Source organism: Staurois parvus, unplaced genomic scaffold, assembly GCF_062004578.1.
Source record: "Staurois parvus isolate SC_StPar_1 unplaced genomic scaffold, SC_StPar_1.0 ptg000138l, whole genome shotgun sequence".
NCBI lineage: Eukaryota > Metazoa > Chordata > Amphibia > Anura > Ranidae > Staurois > Staurois parvus.
In genome coordinates this window covers 1,270,254-1,283,958 of record NW_028317934.1, presented here as the reverse complement: position 1 = coordinate 1,283,958, position 13,705 = coordinate 1,270,254, and the positions used below count along the sequence as shown (strand labels likewise).

Genomic DNA, 13,705 nt, shown 5'->3' with positions numbered 1-13,705 from the left:
GCCACTCATTGGAGAGCCCCAAGCGCTGGCAATGCAGGTGCAGATTCTGCTGTTTTCCATGAAATAATGACATACAAATAGTGTGTCTTAAAACTCTGCAACACCTTTCTTTTAGGCAGGTTCAAACTCATTAGCTAATGTATTCACACCTACTCAACACAACTGACATTGATGGCTGAGATAATATCTAGGTGGAAGATCTTATCAGAATAAAATACATTATAAAATTAAACCAATAAGAAAAAGGGTAAAAAGGTTCTTGGTGGCTTTGAAGAATTCAAAGGTTAACCTGAGTCCCCAAGTAGCAAGTCAAAACGCTGATGGGTACATGGGGAATGATATTTGTGATCAGCAGGTTACCACTACTGAGAAGAGGCGTCCCATTGACTTTTGATCATTTCGGCAGTGAAGCTTGGCGGAGGTTCCTTGCAAGTTTGGGACTGCATTTCTGCAAATGGAGTTGGAGATTTGATCAGGATCACTGGTGTCCTCAATGCTGAGAAATACAGACAGTTATCCATCATCTATACCGTCAGAGAGGGGTGTGATTGGCCCCAGATTTATTCTACAGTAGAACAATCACCCCCAAACATGCAACCAATTTTCTTAAGAACTATCTTTAGTGTAAGGAAAAACAAGGCCTCGAAGTGATGGTTTCGCCCCCTCAATGTTGTTGAGTCCCAATGTCAACATCGAGTCTGTTTGGGATTACATGAAGAGAAAAAAAGGATTTGAAGCAGCCTACATCCACATAAGACCTGTGATTAGTTCTCCAAGATGTTTGGAACAACCTACCTGCAGGTGTACGTAGAAGAATTGATGCTGTTTTGAAGTCAAAGGGTGGGTACACCAAATATTGATTTGATATGACTTCTCTTATGTTCATTTCCTTTCCATTTTGTTAATAGATAAAATAACTAATACTTTAGCACAGTGGTATGATAAAGCATATGCCCCCTTCCTGATTTTTTTTTTTTATATTTGCGACACTTAAATGTTTCAGAACATCAAACAAATTTTAATTTTACACAAAGATAACCTGAGTAAATACAAAATGCAGTTTTTAAAAAGGATGATTTAATTTATTAAGGGAAAAAAGCTTCCAAACCTGCCTGGCCCTATGTAAACAAGTACCCCCCCTCCCCTTTTGAAATCATTAGTGAACTTTGATTAACCACATTTTTTGGAAAGTTGAATTAAATTTCACTTGCTACACCCAGGTCTTTTTACTGTCAGACCTGGTGAATCAAGAAATCACTTAAATAGAGGCTGACAAAGTGAAGCTCCCTAAAAGATCTCAAAAAGCAACACATCTAAAGAAATTCAAGAACAGATGAAAAACAAAGTAATTGACATGTATCAGTCTGGAAAGGGTTACAAAGCTCAGCGAACCACAGTAAGAGCCATTCTCCACAAATGGAGAAAACTTGGAACAGTGGTGAACCTTGCCAGGAGTGGCCTACCAAAATTACTCCAAGAGCACAATGACGACTTATCCAGGAGGTAATAAAAGAACCCAGAACAACATCTAATGAACTGCAGACATCATTTGGCTCTGCTAAGCTCAGTGTTCATGATTCAACAATAAGAAAGAGACTTGGCATGGACCCAGACGACTTGCAATAATTGATGGAACCATGAATTCTGTGCTCTACCATAAAATCCTGAAGGAGAATGTCCATCAGTTTGTGACCTCACTTGGGTTATGCAGCAGGACAATGATCCAAAACACACTAGCAAGTCCACCTCTGAATAAGTAAAAACAAAAAACAAAATTAAGGTTTTGGAGTGGCCTAGTCAAAGTCCGGACCTAAATCTGATTTGAGGTAATGTGGCATGCTGAAAAATGCTCCAATGTGTCTGAATTAAAACAAAGCTGCAAAGAAGAGTGGGACAAAATTCCTCCACACCAATGTGAAAAACTCATTGCCAGTTATCATAAACACTTGATTGCAGTTGTTGCCGCCAAGGGTGGCACAACCAGTTATTAGGTTTAGGGGCAATTACTTTTTCACATAGGGCCAGGCAGGTTTGGACAGCTTTTTCCCTTGATGATCTGAATTTGAGTGTGACAAATATGGCAAAAAATTAGGAAAGGGGAGAACACTTTGTCACAGCACTGTGTATATAATATATATATATATATATATATATATATATATATATATATATGCAAACACATATCCATATACAGCAGGCATCACTAAATGGCAGACCATGGTCCAGATGCGGACCTAGCCACTGTTTAATCTGGATCCTGTCAAGCCATTTAGGAGCCATTTCTTTCACCTGATCCCCTACCGCTGTTATAACAGCAGAGTGGACAGCAGGAGACAGAACTGTTCTGGAGCGAGTGTGGAATAACAGCACAATATTGAACAGAGAACGTAAGCAAGAGCTGTCATAACATTTTTGGATCAGATGCAGGGAGCACAGCATTGAATAGAGAGCGGGAGCTGCTGGGATTAACTTTTGAAGTTAACCAGCGGCTGATTGGAAGCAGGGCGGTCCTAGCATTAAATCAACTGCTTTTTAATACAAAAAGTTAACCCAGGCAGCTCCCGCAGTCTATTCAATTCTGTGCTGTACTTCCAGAATCCGATCCAGAAATGTTGACAGCTCCTGCGTTCTGTTCAGTACTGTGCTGTTATTTTACACTCGCTCCACAAATGTTCTCCCGCTGTCTGCTCTGCCAACAAGGGGGGCAATGCTGTTGAGGGTGAGATGTAAAGGGGGGGCAGTGATGTGGTGGGGGCAGGCCCAGACTGGGACAAAAAATAGGCCTGAGCATTTTGGACTGAGCAGCCCAAAGCCCAAGGACCCTTCCCTCGGAGCCTGGTGTCGGAAGCTTTGCGACCCTGATAATTCCATTACTAGTGTCAATAGGTTTTTTATTTTTTTTTAATTTTTCTCTATTTTATATTTTATTATTATTTTTTTATTTTTTTGTAGGCAAGAACGTGAGAAAGAAGGAAGGAGGGAAAGACAGATGGAAAGAAAAAAAGAAGGAAGGAGGAAAAGACAGAGAAAAAGAGGGAAAGAAAGAGGGAAAGAAAAGAAAGGAGAGAAACAGGAGACAGAGTGAGAAAGAAAGAGAGGCGTATAGAAAGAAAGAAGGAAGGAGTCAAAGAGTGAAAGAAAGAAGGAAGGAAGGAGGGAAACAGGAGAGAGAGAGAAAAAGAGATGTATAGAAGGAGGGAAATAAAGAAAGAAGGAAAGGAGGCAAAGAGAAGGAAGGAGGGAAAGAAAGAAAGAAGCAGGGAAAGAAAGATATAGGGAAAGAAGGAAGGAGGGAAACAGGAGAGAGAGAAAGAAGGAGGGAAAGAGAGAAAGAAAGGAGAGAAAGAGACGTATAGAAAGAAGGAAGAAGGGAAAGAAAGAAGGAAGGAGTGAAAAGAGACAGAGAGAGAGAAAGAAAGAGATGTATAGAAGGAGTGAAAGCTAGGAGAGAAACAGGAGACAGAGAGAGAAAGAGAGAAAAAAAAATGAGAGAAACGGGAGACGGGAAGAAAGAAGGAGAGAGAAAATGAGAGAAGCAGGAGACAGAGAGAGAGAAAGAAAAATAAAACTATAAAGAAAGAAAGAGGAAAAAATGAAAGAAATGGGAGACCGAAAGAAAGAAAGGAGAGAAACGGGAGACAGAGAGAAAGAAAGAAAGGACAGAAACAGGAGACAGAGAGAGAGAAAGGAGGGAAACAGGAGACAGAGAGAATGAGAGAGAAAGAAAGAGAAACAGGAGAGAGCGAGAGAGAGAAAGAGATAACTATAAAAAAGAAAGAAGAAAGAAAGGGGAAAAAATTAGAGAAACAGGAGACAGAGAAAGAAAGGAGAGAAACAGGAGACAGACTGAGGAAGAAAGAAAGGAGAGAAACAGGAGACAGACTGAGGAAGAAAGAAAGGAGAGAAACTGGAGACAGCGAGAGAGAGAAAGAGAAAACTATAAGAAAAAAGAAAGAAATAGAAAAAATGAGAGAAACAGGAGACAGAGAAAAAGAAAGGAAACAGGATACAGAGAGAGAGGGAGAGAGAAAGAAAGAAAGGAGATAAACAGGAGACAGCGAGAGAGAGAGAGAGAGAGAGAGAGAGAACTATAAAAAAGAAAGAGAGAAAAATTAGAGAAACTGGAGACAGAGAGAAAAAAAAGAAAAAACAGGAGAGAGATGAGGGAGGGGGCCACTGGAGGGGGGGGGGGCGCTAGAGGAGATGAGGGGGGGCCGCTGGAGATGAGGGGGGGCGCTGGAGGGGTGGCGGCCATGGGGGGAGCATACAGGAGCTGGCCACATGCTGGAGATTGATAGGAGAGGCGGATGGGCGGCACATAGAGGAACCGAGAAATGCATGGTCCTCTATGTGCCCGCCCGGCCGCCCCTCCTATCCAGGTGGCCCCGGTGTGCCCTATGGCCAGTCCAGGCCTGGGTGGGAGGATGTGGAGGGGCAGAGGACAGTACTGTGGGGTAGGGATGTGAAGTGGGGGGTGAGGTTGATGTGAGGAGAGCAGAGTATACTATTGGGGGGGGGGGGTGAAGGGGGCAGTGCTGTGTGTGTGGGGGGGAGGGGTTGATGTGAAAAGGGCAGAGAACACTACTGTTGGGGGAGGGATTTGTGATGTGAAGGGATGGGGCAGTGCTGTCGGGAGAGATGGGGCGGGGGCAATGCTGTGGAGAGGAGATGTGAAGGAGGGACAGTGTTGTGGAGGGATGTGAAGGGGGCACAGTTCTGCTGGGGGGTGATGTGAAAGGGCAGAGGACAGTACTGTGGGGGAAAGATGTGAAGGGGGCAGGGGACAGTAGTGTGGGGTGGGGGTTATGATCTGAAGGGGGGTTGAGGATTGCTAAAAATAATGGGAGTGTGTGATGTGAAGGGGGTTCAGTACTCTACTGTAAAGGGGTGGGTGTGATGTGCAGGGGGCCTGAGAACACTATTGTGAAGGTGAAACTGATGTGAAGTGGGGGACTGTGACGTGTAGGGGGTTACTGAGCACATTGAAGTATAGAGATTGTGGTATACAGTAGAAGATGGCTAAAAACAAATGTGATTTGGACCTCTGTTGGAAGAAAATTTTACTGGTCGGACCTCCATGAATTTTAATTCAATACCCCTGATATACAGTATCTCAGAGAAATATGTAGGCAAGATTTATTGACTTGCTGCAGTTCTTTAATTTCTTGCTTCAGTGCTCTACTAAAAATGTATTGTTTTTTTTTCATGTGTCTCATTTGAGAGCTGTTCCATCAAATGCTGCCCTCACAGGAATTTAGTGGAAACCTCCATGATGGGGACAGAGGAAATAAAAACCTGACAGAGGCTCCAACTGTTCTCTGTGCTATCCAACAAAACTTTACAAAACATCCTAATGGATTTGGGCGATAAGCCCCAGTGTTTATAGCTTTCTTCATTTGGTCATTTTCATAGGTTTCTAACCACTTTTAGAAAAAGGTGAACACAAATGACCATAGATTAGCCATCATCTTTTGTGACTTATTTGATACAGTGAACTAATGTCTGAAGAATGTTTGATCCTTGATGCAATATTTGTACTTCCTGAAGACTGCACTACATAACTGAATGTCTCTCTGCTTCCAGTATCACCAGTGACATTCAGACACCATTCAGATCTTTGTGTTGCGGTAAAATACATGTTATAGGTAGGGTACTGCAATGCTCGATAGCACTAATCTTGTTGCACTGCAATGTTATTCATTTTGAATGACATCACAACGTACTGTTACAATAGCAGGCAATGTACCCATACTGCAACACATCACACATGGTATGCCTTGTAGTTTGCTATGCTAATAAAAGGATCAGATATGAATTTTATTGCATTAGCTTCAACTGTAGAACTTCAAGGACTCGGTCCACTCACCAACTTGCATTTTAGGGCTTTCCACCCACTTTTATTCATTAACCTCCCTAGCGGTCTGATTATGTCCATATTTGTGTGCTCAAAGCGGTACATTTTTTTACATGGAAATATGTTTTTTTTTTATTGTAGGCCTGTAATTTTTAGGAATAACTCACTGAAATCTGTCCGAACAAGAGTCTAGTAAACATCCCGGGTATGTTAAAATTTGAAACACGAAATCATAAATTATAATTTAATAAATAATAATAAAAAATAATAATATAATAATATACATTTAATTCAATAATATAATCAAACCAAAAATACTGAAATTTGAAAAATATCGCCAAGTTCACAGATCACTGAGCAAAGTCGCAAAATAGTTTTCAGTGTCTGATGATGAATTTCCCTCACTAATCATTATCACTCAATTCTGCAAGTGGTTCTGATTTACTATCGCTGTTCTCTAGCTGGTCTAAAACCGCTTTTGACCTAAAGGGACGCTTTTTGACGCCATGGACATTTCTCAGTTTCCAGGCAGAAAGAACAGTAAAAATGCAGGCAGGGCACAGGACAAAGCACTCGGGACAAAATGTATGTGAAATGGTTAGATACAGTAATGTTTTACTATGTGATTTTAGTGTATTTAGTGAATGTCACTTTTTGTTATTTTCAAATTTCCCGCCGTTCCGTCCCCGTACGTCCCGACGTTCGCAGGGGATGGAACCCAGAAGACAGATGCCGGCATCCACCAGAGGACATTGCCAGGGACACTGCAGGAGAGACATCGCGGGAGCGCAGGACAAGGTAAGAGAAGAACAGATCCCGGAGCAGCACCGCATGGTAAGCCCGAGTGTAGCTCGGGGTTACCGCTTGTGGTACTGAAACTTTACCCCGAGCTACACTCGGGAATACCGCCAGGGAGGCTACAGTTGTTTAAACTCTAAACTAAAAATGTAATATCTTGCAGCTTACCAGTTATTACATGTGGTGGCTGCATCAGTTTTCTGTTCTTAGGCTTTTTCCTCTCTGTTTTCACCTGGTGATCTGGTCAGTAAAACACCTCCTGTACAGTATTAAAGTGCCCCGATTGTGGATGAAGAAGCACAGGGGCACCTTTGGACAGCAGCATTGTTCTTTTTTTGGAAGTGTTGCCCATGCAAGGGTTCTCGCCATCACACCAAATAAAATACGTTCAGTGCCTTCAGCCACCTTATTATTTTTGTCCACCCAAACATACAATCTGTCTCTGAACAGTCAATTTTTTCTCCCTGGCAATTGCCTGGCAGGCAAGAATTGGCACTCTTTGTATCTGTGCATACTGTCAGGGATCCTACAGCGGTAGCCTCTAGCACTCCACAGACCGGATTCCCCCAAGGCGCGGAATCTAAGTCCCACCTGCTTGTTCACCAGGGCCCCTGATGGTGGGGATGGACTTGGAGCAGGCCGAGACCAGGTCGCGGCCCTTGAGTTCACCCAGCTGTGGTAGAAGCACCGTTGGAGGTGTATAGCAGGTGAGAGTCTGATGCGAGGAGGTCACAAGAGCAGCGTCAGGCAGGCTGGGTTGGTAACAGTGGTGGCAGCGTGGTACAAAATCAGCAGGCAGAGGAATAAACAGGTCACAAGCCGGGTTTGTTAACAGGAGATCAGAACGTGCAGGGTTAAGCAGGAGAATGGTCAGACAAGCCAGGGATCAGAGCAGGAGAAGAGAGCAGTATCAGGAACAGGCTGGTTCGGCAACAAGGTTGTCAGGCTCCGCCCAACGGGATCTCTAGTGGTCCACGGCACGGGGTTTCCCAGGACGCGGAGTCTAAGTCCCAGTCTGCCTTTTCACCAGGGCCCCTGATGGTGGGGATGGACTTGGTGCAAGACTGAAACCAGGTCGCGTCCCTGGGCACCCCCGGCGGTGGCAGAGGGGTCCCGCTGAGGGTATATGCCCGGGTTGAGCCTGCTGTGAAGCGGATGACAGATCCCGATCCGAACTGGATGGATGGGATGACAGATCCCGATCCGAGCTGGATGGATGGGATGACAGATCCCGATCCGAGCGGGATGGATGGGCAACTATCAGGAGTAGGCGAGGTCAGACTAGCCGGGTCGGTATTGTGCGGGCAGCGTGGTACAGGGGGAGTAAGCGGAGAATGGTCGGGGTCACAAGCCAGGTTCAGCAGGTAGCGGGCAACGCGGTACAGAGGGTCAGGCAGAAGGATGGTCAGGGACGAGCCGGGGTCAGAGCAGGAGAGGGTCAGCATAAACAGAACAGGCAGAGTTTGGCAACAAGGAAGCGTACTTACAGGACAGGAACAAGACCTTGCGGCAACCTGGAGATGCACAGGGCAGCTTTAAATAGAGCGCCCTGTTCTCCCATTGGTGCGGCCGCGATCGCTACTGCGCATGCGCGGCCGCCGCCGCGATTGCCGGCTGGGTCGGATCGGCCGTCTGCGCATGCGCGCGCCGCCGAGGACCCGGGATCCCTGACAAAGGTATTCAGGAACACTGGATCAAACAGGAACACAGGTAACAGGTAAGACCATACGGCACTTGAGCATTGCAAGAGCTGGGTTTAAATAGGCCGCCCATCTCCTGACAGGCGCTTCTGGGTCCTAGTGCCTGCCCGGCGCCGTCATTGGTGACAGGCGCGCCTGGGTCCTAGTGCCTGCCTGCCTGTGTGTCTTGTCAGGATTCTACGCATGTGCAGATTCGATCGCCGAGGCGATCTTCCCATTCCCTGACACATACACTCAGCTGCTCCCTTACACCACAGCTGTCTCAAGGGAGTGAGGAGCCATGAGCCTCAGTTAGCTCCCAAAAGAAAAAGACCTGCATACAGCTAATTAAGGGCTCGTTCACACTTGACTTTATTTCTAACTCTTGCCAAACGTCCCTATAGCATTTGACAGGCGTTTTGGAAGTGTTTTTAACGCTCCTCAAACGCCCTATGTGCGGTTTTGAGGTGGTTGAAACCGCCCCACAAACGCCTATAATGAAGTTAAATGGTATTAACACTCCGCAAACGCATCGCAAACACCTGCCAGGTGTTTGAGGAGCGGCACTATAGACTTGAATGGGAGGCTTCAACTCCTCCTGACTCGACAAAAGGTGTCCATTTTGCCGTGATGCAACATTAACGCTTCAGTGTGAACAGCACTGTGTGCTGCCATGTGCAGAATTTTCATACGCATTTGAGAAGCGTTAAAAACGCTTCCAAAACGCCTGCTGACAAAGCTAGTGTGAACTGAGCCTTATAATGAGATCTGGCTGCTTGGTAAGATGTTGACCTGGAAATGTAAATTGTATGCCTCTCAAAGCTCTATACCGCCTTTGAGCTCCAGGACCCAGTACAGATTCTGAAAAAAAACTGATGTTTTCACCATAGCACAGGACATATAAATATTGTCCCCCTAGTAGTGAAGTGTCAGTGCCCCTGTTTAGATATTTATTGCTGCCTGTATCCCCGTTAGGGAGATTTACTCCCTCTCTTTATCTTGGTGACCACTGTGATTGGGGCTGAAAGTGAAGAAAAATACAAAACTTTAATTTGCCACCAGAACTAAAATTGGAGGGGAAATCTTCCAATTGGATCACGTTTTCAGGTGAAAACTGTCCAAAAGGGAAGCTCCTTAATTTTTAGATGTTTCCTTCCACTTCCTCTTGCATCTCCATGACAGAAAGTAAAAGGAAATGTCCCTACACATGCACTTTAAAGGGCTGCATTAATATAGTGTGCATAATTCACAGTAATGTGTTGAATTAATGCATCTCGTAATGTGAAGGAGACCTGATACTTCTCAACCAGGATAAATCTAATCGATGACAGTACAAAATCATTTGTGTCTATTATTTAATGAGGTTTTCTGTGTAACAGAGACAGCAGAGGGCTTGCAGTGGGTGTGTTTGAGAATACCTCTTCTGCCTCAGAACCAGGGATTCCCAGATTACTGCCAAAAGAGAGGGGTGCAGTAAAACAAACTGAAACATTGAGCAGGATAGACGGATGCATGTGTGCATCTCAAGGTTTCATTTTGCGTTCTGATTGGAGTGTACCGTTAAAGTGGTACTGGCCCACAATTTGCTCTGTCTGACCTCCTAATCTCCCTTTTATCATGGTCATATGACCAAATGCCAACAGGTTGTTATCTGACCTGCACCATTGGGAACGTGAATTCCTGGACAGTATTTTGCATGTATCTCCTCTCTTTCTGTACATCGACACAATGCTTAGGGAGCTCCTGTTTTTTTAAGCGTCAAGACTTTAGGTATGCTTTAAAGCATCTCTATCCCTAAATACAAAGTTACCCATCCTCTGAATCATTTGAAATGTTAAAAATTGAACAGCTTTTTATCTAATGATAGCCAGGGAGACAAGAGGTTTTACCAACTCAAAATTAAACGGATGGTCTTAAAAGCAATTTTTATGTGCAATTAATAAAAATCTGTAAATTATTAATCTCCCAGAAACATATGAATAATTGATAGTGCCCTGGAAGCACACATCAGGGACCAGCAAGTAATTTTAACAGTAAGTGCTTGTCTGCCCTGCTAGTGCTGGCACACTGGGTGAACAGCATGCTACAGCCCTTTATGTCTGCAGAGTGCTAGATAAGTTGCACACTGTGTGATGCTTTGAAGCCAGTATGATCGCAAGGATAATATTAAAGGTTACTGGGTAGTGTTTTGTTCCTCTATGGTTGTATCAATGGATCATTCTTCCTATGAACAGGAAGAAGGAAAACTACTTATTTGGCAGTACGTGGACTGGAAAACATATAAGTTAAAATACCCTGGTCATACAAAAAAGGTATAAAGATTAATCAATGAAATGGTATAGCGTATGCTGTGACTCATCTATATGCAATTTGTGTGTTGAAATTCAAAGTTGATTATACCCCATTGCTTATTTACAGTGTGTTGCAACATACAAATACTTAAGTTCTGTGCATTCCTTGCCCTGGGTTAAAAAAGGTTGCCCAGGACTTATTTTTTTCAGGCATTGGGGTGCATTGAAAGCCCATTTGAAACTAATAAGCTACCTAAAGAAACGTAACTCAATGCACACGTATGTATGTGTTGCACTGCACTGCCTTGTGTTTTGAATGGGCCGTTACTGATAGTTTTACAATATCTTAGTATGTTGATTTACATAAGTCATTAAATATAAACTGAAATAAAGTATAGATACAAAAGCGATAAATTCAATTGAATATGAAAAATAGGTCCAATAGATGAAGACGATTGGAAAATGTTACTTCCAGTTTATTAGAAAAGTGCCAGAGATCGGCAATGGCAGCCTCCACATTTCTCTAAGGAAAGGTTTACTTTAAGACCTAGCAGTTTTATTTTGATACTAAAATGTGGCCAACCTTTGAAAAAAAAGGGATACACTTTTTTCTTTTATTAGAATAGCTACTGTATTATAACAAGAGTAAACATCAGCATTTTTAGGGTGTCCTTTACTGCTGCAGCCAACTTTCCTTTTGCTGCCAGGAACTCTTGAGTTTGTGCAAATGTCCCTCTGTGTTGCTGGTATGTCATCTTACATAATATCTCACCACAGGTCTTCCATCTGGCCTTTCACCCAACTTGACTATGTTTTGCCTGATTACAAGAGTGGCCATTTTTGCCAATACCATAGTGATCTATAGGAAAACAAGGACAGTGAGCATTTACCAGTCACTTTTTTAAATCTTGCTTTTCATTAATCGTAAATAATTCAGAACACAAATGGAGTTACAGTGAATAATTTGAGTCTTTTTTAAAAGTACAAGATAAAATGATGCTGTCAGGTTTATTTGGTAGTGAGCCCTTGTAGAAAGCCAACTCAGAGTTCTCCAAGGCACAGAGTCTAAGCCCCAGCCTGTTTCTTCACCAGGGCCACTGATGGTGGGGATGGGCTTGCAGCAAACTGGACACCCAGCTGATTATTCAGAGACCACTCGTATGTGCAGAATACAGACGGCAGGAGACTGAAGAGGATCGAGGAAGCGAGCCGAAGACAGGGCAGGCAAGCAAAAACACTAGGCGAGGCCAGGGTCGGTACACAGGAAGTTAGACACAGAATAAGTAATACAAGGCAAACCAGGAGCACAATGAAAGCAGGAAGTTGCTCAGGCAAGGCAGGCTTCACTGAGTATGTCTGCATAGAGAGAAGCAAACTGGGAGGCCAGGAAGTGATAAAAGGGAAAAGGATATAAATCCACAGTAGAGAAGGTGAACGCAAAAGCCGCCGCACATGTTGTCAACACCGGTGGTAGTGAGCTCTTATGGATCCTCAACTTGGGGTTCCCCAGGGTGCCGAGTCTAAGCCCAAGCCTGCTTGTTCACCAGAGCCCCTGATGGTGGGGATGGACTTGCACCAAGCTGGGACCAGGTCGCGGCCCCCAGGTACACCCAGCTGAGGTGGAGGAGACCACTCCCGGGAGCAGGGTATCACGGAAGAAGACAAACGGAATCCGATAGGCAAGCCAAGGTCATTACAGGCGGAAAACAAGCAAGGTCAGAGAACGAAGCCGGGGTCGGTACACGGGTAGTCAATATAGGATTCAAGTCAACAGAAACACACGGGAGCTCCAGCAACTAGGAAGTTGCACAAGCAAAGTGGCCTAGTCTGAGCACGTCTTATATAGACAGGCAAACAAGGAGGTGGGACAGGAAGTGATGGAAGGGAAGGAAATAAAACCCAGAGAACAGCAGGCGATGCCCATAGATGAGCACAGACAAACATGAGAATGGATGTGGAACAGTACTGCAGCAAGAAGGTAAGAACACAAATGAAACTGCAGGCTAACTTGTGACATATGTGAATGGAATCAAAGGTCTAGCAGAACCACTGCAGCAAGGAGGTAAGAATTTCACAATCAGGAGACTGCAGGCCAAGCCATGACAGATGCTCCCAAAATTGAATATTCCATGGGACAACTTATATTATCACTTTTGAGAGGAAGGTAGAGCTACACCTTAAACTAGAGCCAACATTTTGCTAAATTTGGATAGAGTAGAGTTGGAATACCTGTCAAGGTTTTATTAATGTATGTGTCCCAGTTGGGATGATTTTTGCCCATTTTTCCCCTGGTGACTATTGTCACAGGGACAGAAATGATGGGAAATGCAAAGCTTTACAAATCGGGCACAAAGGAAATATCTTCTAATGTGGACACCTCTGCTGATGACAAAGTTAGCTTCAGAGTTGGCTTTTTTCCCTCACTTTGGGGAGATTGCCACTCACTTTCTTGTCCTGTCTTTGTGATAGGAAATGAGGGGAAATCTCTGTGATAGGGGTGCAGATAGCAATAATACCAACTCAAATAAAAGGTTATAGCTGTAGTTCTGTTTTAAAGTTGATCTCTGGGCTCTCCAACCCTCCATCTCCCTGTAACTGATTGATGGCAAAGAAAAAAAAAATATGAATTCCTTTTTTATTCACCTAAAGCCATATTCATGTAATGCTCCAGTCCCAAGTCTCTTTTTGCAGTAAGCAGGGTCCTTCTTCTGGTGTCCACAACACTGCCTGTGTAATGTGGAACTCCTAATTGGCTGTCCAGCAGTGAGGTTCTTTCGGGATCCAGAAGAGGATTCTGAAGCGGTGACATTGGCATGTGGGAATTGTCTGAGGCCAGGCAGCTAGGGCACATCTGCAGTGCTGGGTTATTGGTCCCCTGCACCCAGAAACGGCACAGACAAAGGTCTTGGGCTGCAGACTTTGGTCAGTATATCTTTCTTCACAAGGTAAGAAAGAAAAACGTGCAGGATGGGTTAGAGGGAGGTGGAAGGAAGGTCATTATTTGCCTGGAGATATGCCTTAAGACAGTGGAATACAGGGAATAGTTTCCTCTTATTATGCCTCTGTGTTCTCCTCTACAAGTC

General features: G+C 44.2%; 1 protein-coding gene across 2 annotated transcripts in view; it reads left to right on the top strand.

Annotated features, from left to right (window-relative positions):
- ELP4 (elongator acetyltransferase complex subunit 4) overlaps nucleotides 1-13,705 on the top strand; it is a 371,616-nt gene that overhangs the window by 209,154 nt on the left and 148,757 nt on the right. The gene's annotated exons all lie outside the window — the stretch shown is intronic.